This window comes from Euprymna scolopes, chromosome 22, assembly GCF_053919585.1.
Source record: "Euprymna scolopes isolate OS-2025 chromosome 22, ASM5391958v1, whole genome shotgun sequence".
Lineage (NCBI taxonomy): Eukaryota > Metazoa > Mollusca > Cephalopoda > Sepiida > Sepiolidae > Euprymna > Euprymna scolopes.
Genome location: NC_136503.1, coordinates 29,606,270 through 29,616,292, shown reverse-complemented (window position 1 = coordinate 29,616,292; position 10,023 = coordinate 29,606,270). Strand labels below are relative to the sequence as shown.

The window sequence follows — 10,023 nt, the reverse complement described above, 5'->3', positions numbered from 1 at the left end:
AATATTAGGATTTTTTATTACGAATTAACACATCATACTCTTTAATATAAAGAAAATAGTAAGAAATAGGTAAGTACAAAAGTTTACATTGAAAATGTTTCATTACATTGAAATGCAGGTCAAAAGTCTAATCCTAAGTGATTGTAAAATGTTCTGTTAATCCATATACAATTCAAATAAAATGTTGCTCCGGGTGAGGGTCGAACTCACAACCTCCGCATATCTTTTACCATTAGCCAACTGTCTATAAGTACGGCGCGCTAACCGATTGCGCCACCGGAGCTTACACTTTATTGCAAAATAGCATTAATATCAGGATTTTTTATTACGAATTAACACATCATACTCTTTAATATAAAGAAAATAGTAAGAAATAGGTAAGTACAAAAGTTTACATTGAAAATGTTTCATTACATTGAAATGCAGGTCAAAAGTCTAATCCTAAGTGATTGTCATATCTGCTGTTTAAGCATAGACAATTCAAATAAAACCATTGCTCCGGGTGAGGGTCGAACTCACAACCTCCGCATATCTTTTACCATTAGCAAACTGTCTATAAGTACGGCGCGCTAACCGATTGCGCCACCGGAGCTTACACTTTATTGCAAAATAGCATTAATAGTAGGATTTTTTATTACGAATTAACACATCATACTCTTTAATATAAAGAAAATAGTAAGAAATAGGTAATTACAAAAGTTAACATTGAAAATGTTTCATTACATTGAAATGCAGGTCAAAAGTCTAATCCTAAGCGATTGTAAAATGTTCTGTTAATCCATATACAATTCAAATAAATCCATTGCTCCGGGTGAGGGTCGAACTCACAACCTCCGCATATCTTTTACCATTAGCAAACTGTCTATAAGTACGGCGCGCTAACCGATTGCGCCACCGGAGCTTACACTTTATTGCAAAATAGCATTAATATTAGGATTTTTTATTACGAATTAACACATCATACTCTTTAATATAAAGAAAATAGTAAGAAATAGGTAAGTACAAAAGTTTACATTGAAAATGTTTCATTACATTGAAATGCAGGTCAAAAGTCTAATCCTAAGTGATTGTAAAATGTTCTGTTAATCCATATACAATTCAAATAAAATGTTGCTCCGGGTGAGGGTCGAACTCACAACCTCCGCATATCTTTTACCATTAGCCAACTGTCTATAAGTACGGCGCGCTAACCGATTGCGCCATCGGAGGTCACACTTTGTTGCAAAATAGCATTAATATTAGGATTTTTTATTACGAATTAACACATCATACTCTTTAATTTAAAGAAAATAGTAAGAAATAGGTAATTACAAAAGTTTACATTGAAAATGTTTCATTACATTGAAATGCAGGTCAAAAGTCTAATCCTAAGTGATTGTAAAATGTTCTGTTAATCCATATACAATTCAAATAAAATGTTGCTCCGGGTGAGGGTCGAACTCACAACCTCCGCATATCTTTTTCCATTAGCCAACTGTCTATAAGTACGGCGCGCTAACCGATTGCGCCATCGGAGCTTACACTTTGTTGCAAAATAGCATTAATATTAGGATTTTTTATTACGAATTAACACATCATACTCTTTAATTTAAAGAAAATAGTAAGAAATAGGTAATTACAAAAGTTTACATTGAAAATGTTTCATTACATTGAAATGCAGGTCAAAAGTCTAATCCTAAGTGATTGTAAAATGTTCTGTTAATCCATATACAATTCAAATAAAATGTTGCTCCGGGTGAGGGTCGAACTCACAACCTCCGCATATCTTTTTCCATTAGCCAACTGTCTATAAGTACGGCGCGCTAACCGATTGCGCCATCGGAGCTTACACTTTGTTGCAAAATAGCATTAATATTAGGATTTTTTATTACGAATTAACACATCATACTCTTTAATTTAAAGAAAATAGTAAGAAATAGGTAATTACAAAAGTTAACATTGAAAATGTTTCATTACATTGAAATGCAGGTCAAAAGTCTAATCCTAAGCGATTGTAAAATGTTCTGTTAATCCATATACAATTCAAATAAATCCATTGCTCCGGGTGAGGGTCGAACTCACAACCTCCGCATATCTTTTACCATTAGCCAACTGTCTATAAGTACGGCGCGCTAACCGATTGCGCCATCGGAGGTCACACTTTGTTGCAAAATAGCATTAATATTAGGATTTTTTATTACTAATTAACACATCATACTCTTTAATTTAAAGAAAATAGTAAGAAATAGGTAATTACAAAAGTTTACATTGAAAATGTTTCATTACATTGAAATGCAGGTCAAAAGTCTAATCCTAAGTGATTGTAAAATGTTCTGTTAATCCATATACAATTCAAATAAAATGTTGCTCCGGGTGAGGGTCGAACTCACAACCTCCGCATATCTTTTTCCATTAGCCAACTGTCTATAAGTACGGCGCGCTAACCGATTGCGCCATCGGAGCTTACACTTTGTTGCAAAATAGCATTAATATTAGGATTTTTTATTACGAATTAACACATCATACTCTTTAATTTAAAGAAAATAGTAAGAAATAGGTAATTACAAAAGTTTACATTGAAAATGTTTCATTACATTGAAATGCAGGTCAAAAGTCTAATCCTAAGTGATTGTAAAATGTTCTGTTAATCCATATACAATTCAAATAAAATGTTGCTCCGGGTGAGGGTCGAACTCACAACCTCCGCATATCTTTTACCATTAGCCAACTGTCTATAAGTACGGCGCGCTAACCGATTGCGCCACCGGAGCTTACACTTTATTGCAAAATAGCATTAATATTAGGATTTTTTATTACGAATTAACACATCATACTCTTTAATACAAAGAAAATAGTAAGAAATAGGTAAGTACAAAAGTTTACATTGAAAATGTTTCATTACATTGAAATGCAGGTCAAAAGTCTAATCCTAAGTGATTGTCATATCTGCTGTTTAAGCATAGACAATTCAAATAAAACCATTGCTCCGGGTGAGGGTCGAACTCACAACCTCCGCATATCTTTTACCATTAGCCAACTGTCTATAAGTACGGCGCGCTAACCGATTGCGCCACCGGAGCTTACACTTTATTGCAAAATAGCATTAATAGTAGGATTTTTTATTACGAATTAACACATCATACTCTTTAATATAAAGAAAATAGTAAGAAATAGGTAATTACAAAAGTTAACATTGAAAATGTTTCATTACATTGAAATGCAGGTCAAAAGTCTAATCCTAAGCGATTGTAAAATGTTCTGTTAATCCATATACAATTCAAATAAATCCATTGCTCCGGGTGAGGGTCGAACTCACAACCTCCGCATATCTTTTACCATTAGCCAACTGTCTATAAGTACGGCGCGCTAACCGATTGCGCCACCGGAGCTTACACTTTATTGAAAAATAGCATTAATATTAGGATTATTTATTACGAATTAACACATCATACTCTTTAATATAAAGAAAATAGTAAGAAATAGGTAAGTACAAAAGTTTACATTGAAAATGTTTCATTACATTGAAATGCAGGTCAAAAGTCTAATCCTAAGTGATTGTAAAATGTTCTGTTAATCCATATACAATTCAAATAAAATGTTGCTCCGGGTGAGGGTCGAACTCACAACCTCCGCATATCTTTTACCATTAGCCAACTGTCTATAAGTACGGCGCGCTAACCGATTGCGCCATCGGAGCTTACACTTTGTTGCTAAATAGCATTAATATTAGGATTTTTTATTACGAATTAACACATCATACTCTTTAATTTAAAGAAAATAGTAAGAAATAGGTAATTACAAAAGTTTACATTGAAAATGTTTCATTACATTGAAATGCAGGTCAAAAGTCTAATCCTAAGTGATTGTAAAATGTTCTGTTAATCCATATACAATTCAAATAAAATGTTGCTCCGGGTGAGGGTCGAACTCACAACCTCCGCATATCTTTTACCATTAGCCAACTGTCTATAAGTACGGCGCGCTAACCGATTGCGCAACCGGAGCTTACACTTTATTGCAAAATAGCATTAATATTAGGATTTTTTATTACGAATTAACACATCACACTCTTTAATATAAAGAAAATAGTAAGAAATAGGTAAGTACAAAAGTTTACATTGAAAATGTTTCATTACATTGAAATGCAGGTCAAAAGTCTAATCCTAAGTGATTGTAAAATGTTCTGTTAATCCATATACAATTCAAATAAAATGTTGCTCCGGGTGAGGGTCTAACTCACAACCTCCGCATATCTTTTACCATTAGCCAACTGTCTATAAGTACTGCGCGCTAACCGATTGCGCCACCGGAGCTTACACTTTATTGCAAAATAGCATTAATATTAGGATTTTTTATTACGAATTAACACATCATACTCTTTAATATAAAGAAAATAGTAAGAAATAGGTAAGTACAAAAGTTTACATTGAAAATGTTTCATTACATTGAAATGCAGGTCAAAAGTCTAATCCTAAGTGATTGTAAAATGTTCTGTTAATCCATATACAATTCAAATAAAATGTTGCTCCGGGTGAGGGTCGAACTCACAACCTCCGCATATCTTTTACCATTAGCCAACTGTCTATAAGTACGGCGCGCTAACCGATTGCGCCACCGGAGCTTACACTTTATTGCAAAATAGCATTAATATCAGGATTTTTTATTACGAATTAACACATCATACTCTTTAATATAAAGAAAATAGTAAGAAATAGGTAAGTACAAAAGTTTACATTGAAAATGTTTCATTACATTGAAATGCAGGTCAAAAGTCTAATCCTAAGTGATTGTCATATCTGCTGTTTAAGCATAGACAATTCAAATAAAACCATTGCTCCGGGTGAGGGTCGAACTCACAACCTCCGCATATCTTTTACCATTAGCCAACTGTCTATAAGTACGGCGCGCTAACCGATTGCGCCACCGGAGCTTACACTTTATTGCAAAATAGCATTAATAGTAGGATTTTTTATTACGAATTAACACATCATACTCTTTAATATAAAGAAAATAGTAAGAAATAGGTAATTACAAAAGTTAACATTGAAAATGTTTCATTACATTGAAATGCAGGTCAAAAGTCTAATCCTAAGCGATTGTAAAATGTTCTGTTAATCCATATACAATTCAAATAAATCCATTGCTCCGGGTGAGGGTCGAACTCACAACCTCCGCATATCTTTTACCATTAGCAAACTGTCTATAAGTACGGCGCGCTAACCGATTGCGCCACCGGAGCTTACACTTTATTGCAAAATAGCATTAATATTAGGATTTTTTATTACGAATTAACACATCATACTCTTTAATATAAAGAAAATAGTAAGAAATAGGTAAGTACAAAAGTTTACATTGAAAATGTTTCATTACATTGAAATGCAGGTCAAAAGTCTAATCCTAAGTGATTGTAAAATGTTCTGTTAATCCATATACAATTCAAATAAAATGTTGCTCCGGGTGAGGGTCGAACTCACAACCTCCGCATATCTTTTTCCATTAGCCAACTGTCTATAAGTACGGCGCGCTAACCGATTGCGCCATCGGAGCTTACACTTTGTTGCAAAATAGCATTAATATTAGGATTTTTTATTACGAATTAACACATCATACTCTTTAATTTAAAGAAAATAGTAAGAAATAGGTAATTACAAAAGTTTACATTGAAAATGTTTCATTACATTGAAATGCAGCTCAAAAGTCTAATCCTAAGTGATTGTAAAATGTTCTGTTAATCCATATACAATTCAAATAAAATGTTGCTCCGGGTGAGGGTCGAACTCACAACCTCCGCATATCTTTTTCCATTAGCCAACTGTCTATAAGTACGGCGCGCTAACCGATTGCGCCATCGGAGCTTACACTTTGTTGCAAAATAGCATTAATATTAGGATTTTTTATTACGAATTAAAACATCATACTCTTTAATTTAAAGAAAATAGTAAGAAATAGGTAATTACAAAAGTTTACATTGAAAATGTTTCATTACATTGAAATGCAGGTCAAAAGTCTAATCCTAAGTGATTGTAAAATGTTCTGTTAATCCATATACAATTCAAATAAAATGTTGCTCCGGGTGAGGGTCGAACTCACAACCTCCGCATATCTTTTACCATTAGCCAACTGTCTATAAGTACGGCGCGCTAACCGATTGCGCCACCGGAGCTTACACTTTATTGCAAAATAGCATTAATATTAGGATTTTTTATTACGAATTAACACATCATACTCTTTAATACAAAGAAAATAGTAAGAAATAGGTAAGTACAAAAGTTTACATTGAAAATGTTTCATTACATTGAAATGCAGGTCAAAAGTCTAATCCTAAGTGATTGTCATATCTGCTGTTTAAGCATAGACAATTCAAATAAAACCATTGCTCCGGGTGAGGGTCGAACTCACAACCTCCGCATATCTTTTACCATTAGCCAACTGTCTATAAGTACGGCGCGCTAACCGATTGCGCCACCGGAGCTTACACTTTATTGCAAAATAGCATTAATATTAGGATTTTTTATTACGAATTAACACATCATACTCTTTAATATAAAGAAAATAGTAAGAAATAGGTAATTACAAAAGTTAACATTGAAAATGTTTCATTACATTGAAATGCAGGTCAAAAGTCTAATCCTAAGCGATTGTAAAATGTTCTGTTAATCCATATACAATTCAAATAAATCCATTGCTCCGGGTGAGGGTCGAACTCACAACCTCCGCATATCTTTTACCATTAGCCAACTGTCTATAAGTACGGCGCGCTAACCGATTGCGCCACCGGAGCTTACACTTTATTGCAAAATAGCATTAATATTAGGATTTTTTATTACGAATTAACACATCATACTCTTTAATATAAAGAAAATAGTAAGAAATAGGTAAGTACAAAAGTTTACATTGAAAATGTTTCATTACATTGAAATGCAGGTCAAAAGTCTAATCCTAAGTGATTGTAAAATGTTCTGTTAATCCATATACAATTCAAATAAAATGTTGCTCCGTGTGAGGGTCGAACTCACAACCTCCGCATATCTTTTACCATTAGCCAACTGTCTATAAGTACGGCGCGCTAACCGATTGCGCCATCGGAGCTTACACTTTGTTGCAAAATAGCATTAATATTAGGATTTTTTATTACGAATTAACACATCATACTCTTTAATTTAAAGAAAATAGTAAGAAATAGGTAATTACAAAAGTTTACATTGAAAATGTTTCATTACATTGAAATGCAGGTCAAAAGTCTAATCCTAAGTGATTGTAAAATGTTCTGTTAATCCATATACAATTCAAATAAAATGTTGCTCCGGGTGAGGGTCGAACTCACAACCTCCGCATATCTTTTACCATTAGCCAACTGTCTATAAGTACGGCGCGCTAACCGATTGCGCAACCGGAGCTTACACTTTATTGCAAAATAGCATTAATATTAGGATTTTTTATTACGAATTAACACATCACACTCTTTAATATAAAGAAAATAGTAAGAAATAGGTAAGTACAAAAGTTTACATTGAAAATGTTTCATTACATTGAAATGCAGGTCAAAAGTCTAATCCTAAGTGATTGTAAAATGTTCTGTTAATCCATATACAATTCAAATAAAATGTTGCTCCGGGTGAGGGTCGAACTCACAACCTCCGCATATCTTTTACCATTAGCCAACTGTCTATAAGTACTGCGCGCTAACCGATTGCGCCACCGGAGCTTACACTTTATTGCAAAATAGCATTAATATTAGGATTTTTTATTACGAATTAACACATCATACTCTTTAATATAAAGAAAATAGTAAGAAATAGGTAAGTACAAAAGTTTACATTGAAAATGTTTCATTACATTGAAATGCAGGTCAAAAGTCTAATCCTAAGTGATTGTAAAATGTTCTGTTAATCCATATACAATTCAAATAAAATGTTGCTCCGGGTGAGGGTCGAACTCACAACCTCCGCATATCTTTTACCATTAGCCAACTGTCTATAAGTACGGCGCGCTAACCGATTGCGCCACCGGAGCTTACACTTTATTGCAAAATAGCATTAATATCAGGATTTTTTATTACGAATTAACACATCATACTCTTTAATATAAAGAAAATAGTAAGAAATAGGTAAGTACAAAAGTTTACATTGAAAATGTTTCATTACATTGAAATGCAGGTCAAAAGTCTAATCCTAAGTGATTGTCATATCTGCTGTTTAAGCATAGACAATTCAAATAAAACCATTGCTCCGGGTGAGGGTCGAACTCACAACCTCCGCATATCTTTTACCATTAGCAAACTGTCTATAAGTACGGCGCGCTAACCGATTGCGCCACCGGAGCTTACACTTTATTGCAAAATAGCATTAATAGTAGGATTTTTTATTACGAATTAACACATCATACTCTTTAATATAAAGAAAATAGTAAGAAATAGGTAATTACAAAAGTTAACATTGAAAATGTTTCATTACATTGAAATGCAGGTCAAAAGTCTAATCCTAAGCGATTGTAAAATGTTCTGTTAATCCATATACAATTCAAATAAATCCATTGCTCCGGGTGAGGGTCGAACTCACAACCTCCGCATATCTTTTACCATTAGCCAACTGTCTATAAGTACGGCGCGCTAACCGATTGCGCCACCGGAGCTTACACTTTATTGCAAAATAGCATTAATATTAGGATTTTTTATTACGAATTAACACATCATACTCTTTAATATAAAGAAAATAGTAAGAAATAGGTAAGTACAAAAGTTTACATTGAAAATGTTTCATTACATTGAAATGCAGGTCAAAAGTCTAATCCTAAGTGATTGTAAAATGTTCTGTTAATCCATATACAATTCAAATAAAATGTTGCTCCGGGTGAGGGTCGAACTCACAACCTCCGCATATCTTTTACCATTAGCCAACTGTCTATAAGTACGGCGCGCTAACCGATTGCGCCATCGGAGGTCACACTTTGTTGCAAAATAGCATTAATATTAGGATTTTTTATTACGAATTAACACATCATACTCTTTAATTTAAAGAAAATAGTAAGAAATAGGTAATTACAAAAGTTTACATTGAAAATGTTTTATTACATTGAAATGCAGGTCAAAAGTCTAATCCTAAGTGATTGTAAAATGTTCTGTTAATCCATATACAATTCAAATAAAATGTTGCTCCGGGTGAGGGTCGAACTCACAACCTCCGCATATCTTTTTCCATTAGCCAACTGTCTATAAGTACGGCGCGCTAACCGATTGCGCCATCGTAGCTTACACTTTGTTGCAAAATAGCATTAATATTAGGATTTTTTATTACGAATTAACACATCACACTCTTTAATTTAAAGAAAATAGTAAGAAATAGGTAATTACAAAAGTTTACATTGAAAATGTTTCATTACATTGAAATGCAGGTCAAAAGTCTAATCCTAAGTGATTGTAAAATGTTCTGTTAATCCATATACAATTCAAATAAAATGTTGCTCCGGGTGAGGGTCGAACTCACAACCTCCGCATATCTTTTACCATTAGCCAACTGTCTATAAGTACGGCGCGCTAACCGATTGCGCCACCGGAGCTTACACTTTATTGCAAAATAGCATTAATATTAGGATTTTTTATTACGAATTAACACATCATACTCTTTAATATAAAGAAAATAGTAAGAAATAGGTAAGTACAAAAGTTTACATTGAAAATGTTTCATTACATTGAAATGCAGGTCAAAAGTCTAATCCTAAGTGATTGTAAAATGTTCTGTTAATCCATATACAATTCAAATAAAATGTTGCTCCGGGTGAGGGTCGAAATCACAACCTCCGCATATCTTTTACCATTAGCCAACTGTCTATAAGTACGGCGCGCTAACCGATTGCGCCACCGGAGCTTACACTTTATTGCAAAATAGCATTAATATTAGGATTTTTTATTACGAATTAACACATCATACTCTTTAATTTAAAGAAAATAGTAAGAAATAGGTAATTACAAAAGTTTACATTGAAAATGTTTCATTACATTGAAATGCAGGTCAAAAGTCTAATCCTAAGTGATTGTAAAATGTTCTG

At 33.4% G+C, this 10,023-nt stretch overlaps 32 non-coding genes across 32 annotated transcripts; all 32 read right to left on the bottom strand.

Annotated features, from left to right (window-relative positions):
• Positions 1-185: 185 nt before the first annotated feature.
• On the bottom strand, positions 186-283 carry Trnai-uau (transfer RNA isoleucine (anticodon UAU)). The gene is made up of 2 exons: positions 246-283; positions 186-221 (listed from the first exon to the last, which is right to left on the bottom strand). It is a non-coding gene; the product is annotated as a tRNA-Ile (tRNA).
• Positions 284-494: 211 nt separating this feature from the next.
• Trnai-uau (transfer RNA isoleucine (anticodon UAU)) lies at positions 495-592 on the bottom strand. The gene is made up of 2 exons: positions 555-592; positions 495-530 (listed from the first exon to the last, which is right to left on the bottom strand). It is a non-coding gene; the product is annotated as a tRNA-Ile (tRNA).
• Positions 593-803: 211 nt separating this feature from the next.
• Positions 804-901, bottom strand: Trnai-uau (transfer RNA isoleucine (anticodon UAU)). The gene is made up of 2 exons: positions 864-901; positions 804-839 (listed from the first exon to the last, which is right to left on the bottom strand). It is a non-coding gene; the product is annotated as a tRNA-Ile (tRNA).
• Positions 902-1,111: 210 nt separating this feature from the next.
• On the bottom strand, positions 1,112-1,209 carry Trnai-uau (transfer RNA isoleucine (anticodon UAU)). Its single transcript has 2 exons — positions 1,172-1,209; positions 1,112-1,147 (listed from the first exon to the last, which is right to left on the bottom strand). It is a non-coding gene; the product is annotated as a tRNA-Ile (tRNA).
• A 210-nt stretch (positions 1,210-1,419) lies between these two features.
• Positions 1,420-1,517, bottom strand: Trnai-uau (transfer RNA isoleucine (anticodon UAU)). Its single transcript has 2 exons — positions 1,480-1,517; positions 1,420-1,455 (listed from the first exon to the last, which is right to left on the bottom strand). It is a non-coding gene; the product is annotated as a tRNA-Ile (tRNA).
• Positions 1,518-1,727: 210 nt separating this feature from the next.
• On the bottom strand, positions 1,728-1,825 carry Trnai-uau (transfer RNA isoleucine (anticodon UAU)). The gene is made up of 2 exons: positions 1,788-1,825; positions 1,728-1,763 (listed from the first exon to the last, which is right to left on the bottom strand). It is a non-coding gene; the product is annotated as a tRNA-Ile (tRNA).
• Positions 1,826-2,036: 211 nt separating this feature from the next.
• Positions 2,037-2,134, bottom strand: Trnai-uau (transfer RNA isoleucine (anticodon UAU)). Its single transcript has 2 exons — positions 2,097-2,134; positions 2,037-2,072 (listed from the first exon to the last, which is right to left on the bottom strand). It is a non-coding gene; the product is annotated as a tRNA-Ile (tRNA).
• A 210-nt stretch (positions 2,135-2,344) lies between these two features.
• Positions 2,345-2,442, bottom strand: Trnai-uau (transfer RNA isoleucine (anticodon UAU)). Its single transcript has 2 exons — positions 2,405-2,442; positions 2,345-2,380 (listed from the first exon to the last, which is right to left on the bottom strand). It is a non-coding gene; the product is annotated as a tRNA-Ile (tRNA).
• A 210-nt stretch (positions 2,443-2,652) lies between these two features.
• Positions 2,653-2,750, bottom strand: Trnai-uau (transfer RNA isoleucine (anticodon UAU)). The gene is made up of 2 exons: positions 2,713-2,750; positions 2,653-2,688 (listed from the first exon to the last, which is right to left on the bottom strand). It is a non-coding gene; the product is annotated as a tRNA-Ile (tRNA).
• Positions 2,751-2,961: 211 nt separating this feature from the next.
• On the bottom strand, positions 2,962-3,059 carry Trnai-uau (transfer RNA isoleucine (anticodon UAU)). The gene is made up of 2 exons: positions 3,022-3,059; positions 2,962-2,997 (listed from the first exon to the last, which is right to left on the bottom strand). It is a non-coding gene; the product is annotated as a tRNA-Ile (tRNA).
• A 211-nt stretch (positions 3,060-3,270) lies between these two features.
• On the bottom strand, positions 3,271-3,368 carry Trnai-uau (transfer RNA isoleucine (anticodon UAU)). The gene is made up of 2 exons: positions 3,331-3,368; positions 3,271-3,306 (listed from the first exon to the last, which is right to left on the bottom strand). It is a non-coding gene; the product is annotated as a tRNA-Ile (tRNA).
• Positions 3,369-3,578: 210 nt separating this feature from the next.
• On the bottom strand, positions 3,579-3,676 carry Trnai-uau (transfer RNA isoleucine (anticodon UAU)). The gene is made up of 2 exons: positions 3,639-3,676; positions 3,579-3,614 (listed from the first exon to the last, which is right to left on the bottom strand). It is a non-coding gene; the product is annotated as a tRNA-Ile (tRNA).
• Positions 3,677-3,886: 210 nt separating this feature from the next.
• On the bottom strand, positions 3,887-3,984 carry Trnai-uau (transfer RNA isoleucine (anticodon UAU)). The gene is made up of 2 exons: positions 3,947-3,984; positions 3,887-3,922 (listed from the first exon to the last, which is right to left on the bottom strand). It is a non-coding gene; the product is annotated as a tRNA-Ile (tRNA).
• A 210-nt stretch (positions 3,985-4,194) lies between these two features.
• On the bottom strand, positions 4,195-4,292 carry Trnai-uau (transfer RNA isoleucine (anticodon UAU)). Its single transcript has 2 exons — positions 4,255-4,292; positions 4,195-4,230 (listed from the first exon to the last, which is right to left on the bottom strand). It is a non-coding gene; the product is annotated as a tRNA-Ile (tRNA).
• Positions 4,293-4,502: 210 nt separating this feature from the next.
• Positions 4,503-4,600, bottom strand: Trnai-uau (transfer RNA isoleucine (anticodon UAU)). Its single transcript has 2 exons — positions 4,563-4,600; positions 4,503-4,538 (listed from the first exon to the last, which is right to left on the bottom strand). It is a non-coding gene; the product is annotated as a tRNA-Ile (tRNA).
• A 211-nt stretch (positions 4,601-4,811) lies between these two features.
• Trnai-uau (transfer RNA isoleucine (anticodon UAU)) lies at positions 4,812-4,909 on the bottom strand. The gene is made up of 2 exons: positions 4,872-4,909; positions 4,812-4,847 (listed from the first exon to the last, which is right to left on the bottom strand). It is a non-coding gene; the product is annotated as a tRNA-Ile (tRNA).
• A 211-nt stretch (positions 4,910-5,120) lies between these two features.
• Positions 5,121-5,218, bottom strand: Trnai-uau (transfer RNA isoleucine (anticodon UAU)). The gene is made up of 2 exons: positions 5,181-5,218; positions 5,121-5,156 (listed from the first exon to the last, which is right to left on the bottom strand). It is a non-coding gene; the product is annotated as a tRNA-Ile (tRNA).
• Positions 5,219-5,428: 210 nt separating this feature from the next.
• On the bottom strand, positions 5,429-5,526 carry Trnai-uau (transfer RNA isoleucine (anticodon UAU)). The gene is made up of 2 exons: positions 5,489-5,526; positions 5,429-5,464 (listed from the first exon to the last, which is right to left on the bottom strand). It is a non-coding gene; the product is annotated as a tRNA-Ile (tRNA).
• A 210-nt stretch (positions 5,527-5,736) lies between these two features.
• On the bottom strand, positions 5,737-5,834 carry Trnai-uau (transfer RNA isoleucine (anticodon UAU)). Its single transcript has 2 exons — positions 5,797-5,834; positions 5,737-5,772 (listed from the first exon to the last, which is right to left on the bottom strand). It is a non-coding gene; the product is annotated as a tRNA-Ile (tRNA).
• Positions 5,835-6,044: 210 nt separating this feature from the next.
• Trnai-uau (transfer RNA isoleucine (anticodon UAU)) lies at positions 6,045-6,142 on the bottom strand. Its single transcript has 2 exons — positions 6,105-6,142; positions 6,045-6,080 (listed from the first exon to the last, which is right to left on the bottom strand). It is a non-coding gene; the product is annotated as a tRNA-Ile (tRNA).
• Positions 6,143-6,353: 211 nt separating this feature from the next.
• Positions 6,354-6,451, bottom strand: Trnai-uau (transfer RNA isoleucine (anticodon UAU)). Its single transcript has 2 exons — positions 6,414-6,451; positions 6,354-6,389 (listed from the first exon to the last, which is right to left on the bottom strand). It is a non-coding gene; the product is annotated as a tRNA-Ile (tRNA).
• A 211-nt stretch (positions 6,452-6,662) lies between these two features.
• Trnai-uau (transfer RNA isoleucine (anticodon UAU)) lies at positions 6,663-6,760 on the bottom strand. The gene is made up of 2 exons: positions 6,723-6,760; positions 6,663-6,698 (listed from the first exon to the last, which is right to left on the bottom strand). It is a non-coding gene; the product is annotated as a tRNA-Ile (tRNA).
• A 210-nt stretch (positions 6,761-6,970) lies between these two features.
• On the bottom strand, positions 6,971-7,068 carry Trnai-uau (transfer RNA isoleucine (anticodon UAU)). Its single transcript has 2 exons — positions 7,031-7,068; positions 6,971-7,006 (listed from the first exon to the last, which is right to left on the bottom strand). It is a non-coding gene; the product is annotated as a tRNA-Ile (tRNA).
• Positions 7,069-7,278: 210 nt separating this feature from the next.
• On the bottom strand, positions 7,279-7,376 carry Trnai-uau (transfer RNA isoleucine (anticodon UAU)). Its single transcript has 2 exons — positions 7,339-7,376; positions 7,279-7,314 (listed from the first exon to the last, which is right to left on the bottom strand). It is a non-coding gene; the product is annotated as a tRNA-Ile (tRNA).
• A 210-nt stretch (positions 7,377-7,586) lies between these two features.
• Trnai-uau (transfer RNA isoleucine (anticodon UAU)) lies at positions 7,587-7,684 on the bottom strand. The gene is made up of 2 exons: positions 7,647-7,684; positions 7,587-7,622 (listed from the first exon to the last, which is right to left on the bottom strand). It is a non-coding gene; the product is annotated as a tRNA-Ile (tRNA).
• A 210-nt stretch (positions 7,685-7,894) lies between these two features.
• On the bottom strand, positions 7,895-7,992 carry Trnai-uau (transfer RNA isoleucine (anticodon UAU)). The gene is made up of 2 exons: positions 7,955-7,992; positions 7,895-7,930 (listed from the first exon to the last, which is right to left on the bottom strand). It is a non-coding gene; the product is annotated as a tRNA-Ile (tRNA).
• A 211-nt stretch (positions 7,993-8,203) lies between these two features.
• Positions 8,204-8,301, bottom strand: Trnai-uau (transfer RNA isoleucine (anticodon UAU)). The gene is made up of 2 exons: positions 8,264-8,301; positions 8,204-8,239 (listed from the first exon to the last, which is right to left on the bottom strand). It is a non-coding gene; the product is annotated as a tRNA-Ile (tRNA).
• Positions 8,302-8,512: 211 nt separating this feature from the next.
• Positions 8,513-8,610, bottom strand: Trnai-uau (transfer RNA isoleucine (anticodon UAU)). Its single transcript has 2 exons — positions 8,573-8,610; positions 8,513-8,548 (listed from the first exon to the last, which is right to left on the bottom strand). It is a non-coding gene; the product is annotated as a tRNA-Ile (tRNA).
• A 210-nt stretch (positions 8,611-8,820) lies between these two features.
• Positions 8,821-8,918, bottom strand: Trnai-uau (transfer RNA isoleucine (anticodon UAU)). The gene is made up of 2 exons: positions 8,881-8,918; positions 8,821-8,856 (listed from the first exon to the last, which is right to left on the bottom strand). It is a non-coding gene; the product is annotated as a tRNA-Ile (tRNA).
• A 210-nt stretch (positions 8,919-9,128) lies between these two features.
• Trnai-uau (transfer RNA isoleucine (anticodon UAU)) lies at positions 9,129-9,226 on the bottom strand. The gene is made up of 2 exons: positions 9,189-9,226; positions 9,129-9,164 (listed from the first exon to the last, which is right to left on the bottom strand). It is a non-coding gene; the product is annotated as a tRNA-Ile (tRNA).
• Positions 9,227-9,436: 210 nt separating this feature from the next.
• Trnai-uau (transfer RNA isoleucine (anticodon UAU)) lies at positions 9,437-9,534 on the bottom strand. The gene is made up of 2 exons: positions 9,497-9,534; positions 9,437-9,472 (listed from the first exon to the last, which is right to left on the bottom strand). It is a non-coding gene; the product is annotated as a tRNA-Ile (tRNA).
• Positions 9,535-9,744: 210 nt separating this feature from the next.
• On the bottom strand, positions 9,745-9,842 carry Trnai-uau (transfer RNA isoleucine (anticodon UAU)). Its single transcript has 2 exons — positions 9,805-9,842; positions 9,745-9,780 (listed from the first exon to the last, which is right to left on the bottom strand). It is a non-coding gene; the product is annotated as a tRNA-Ile (tRNA).
• Between the last annotated feature and the right edge of the window lie 181 nt (positions 9,843-10,023).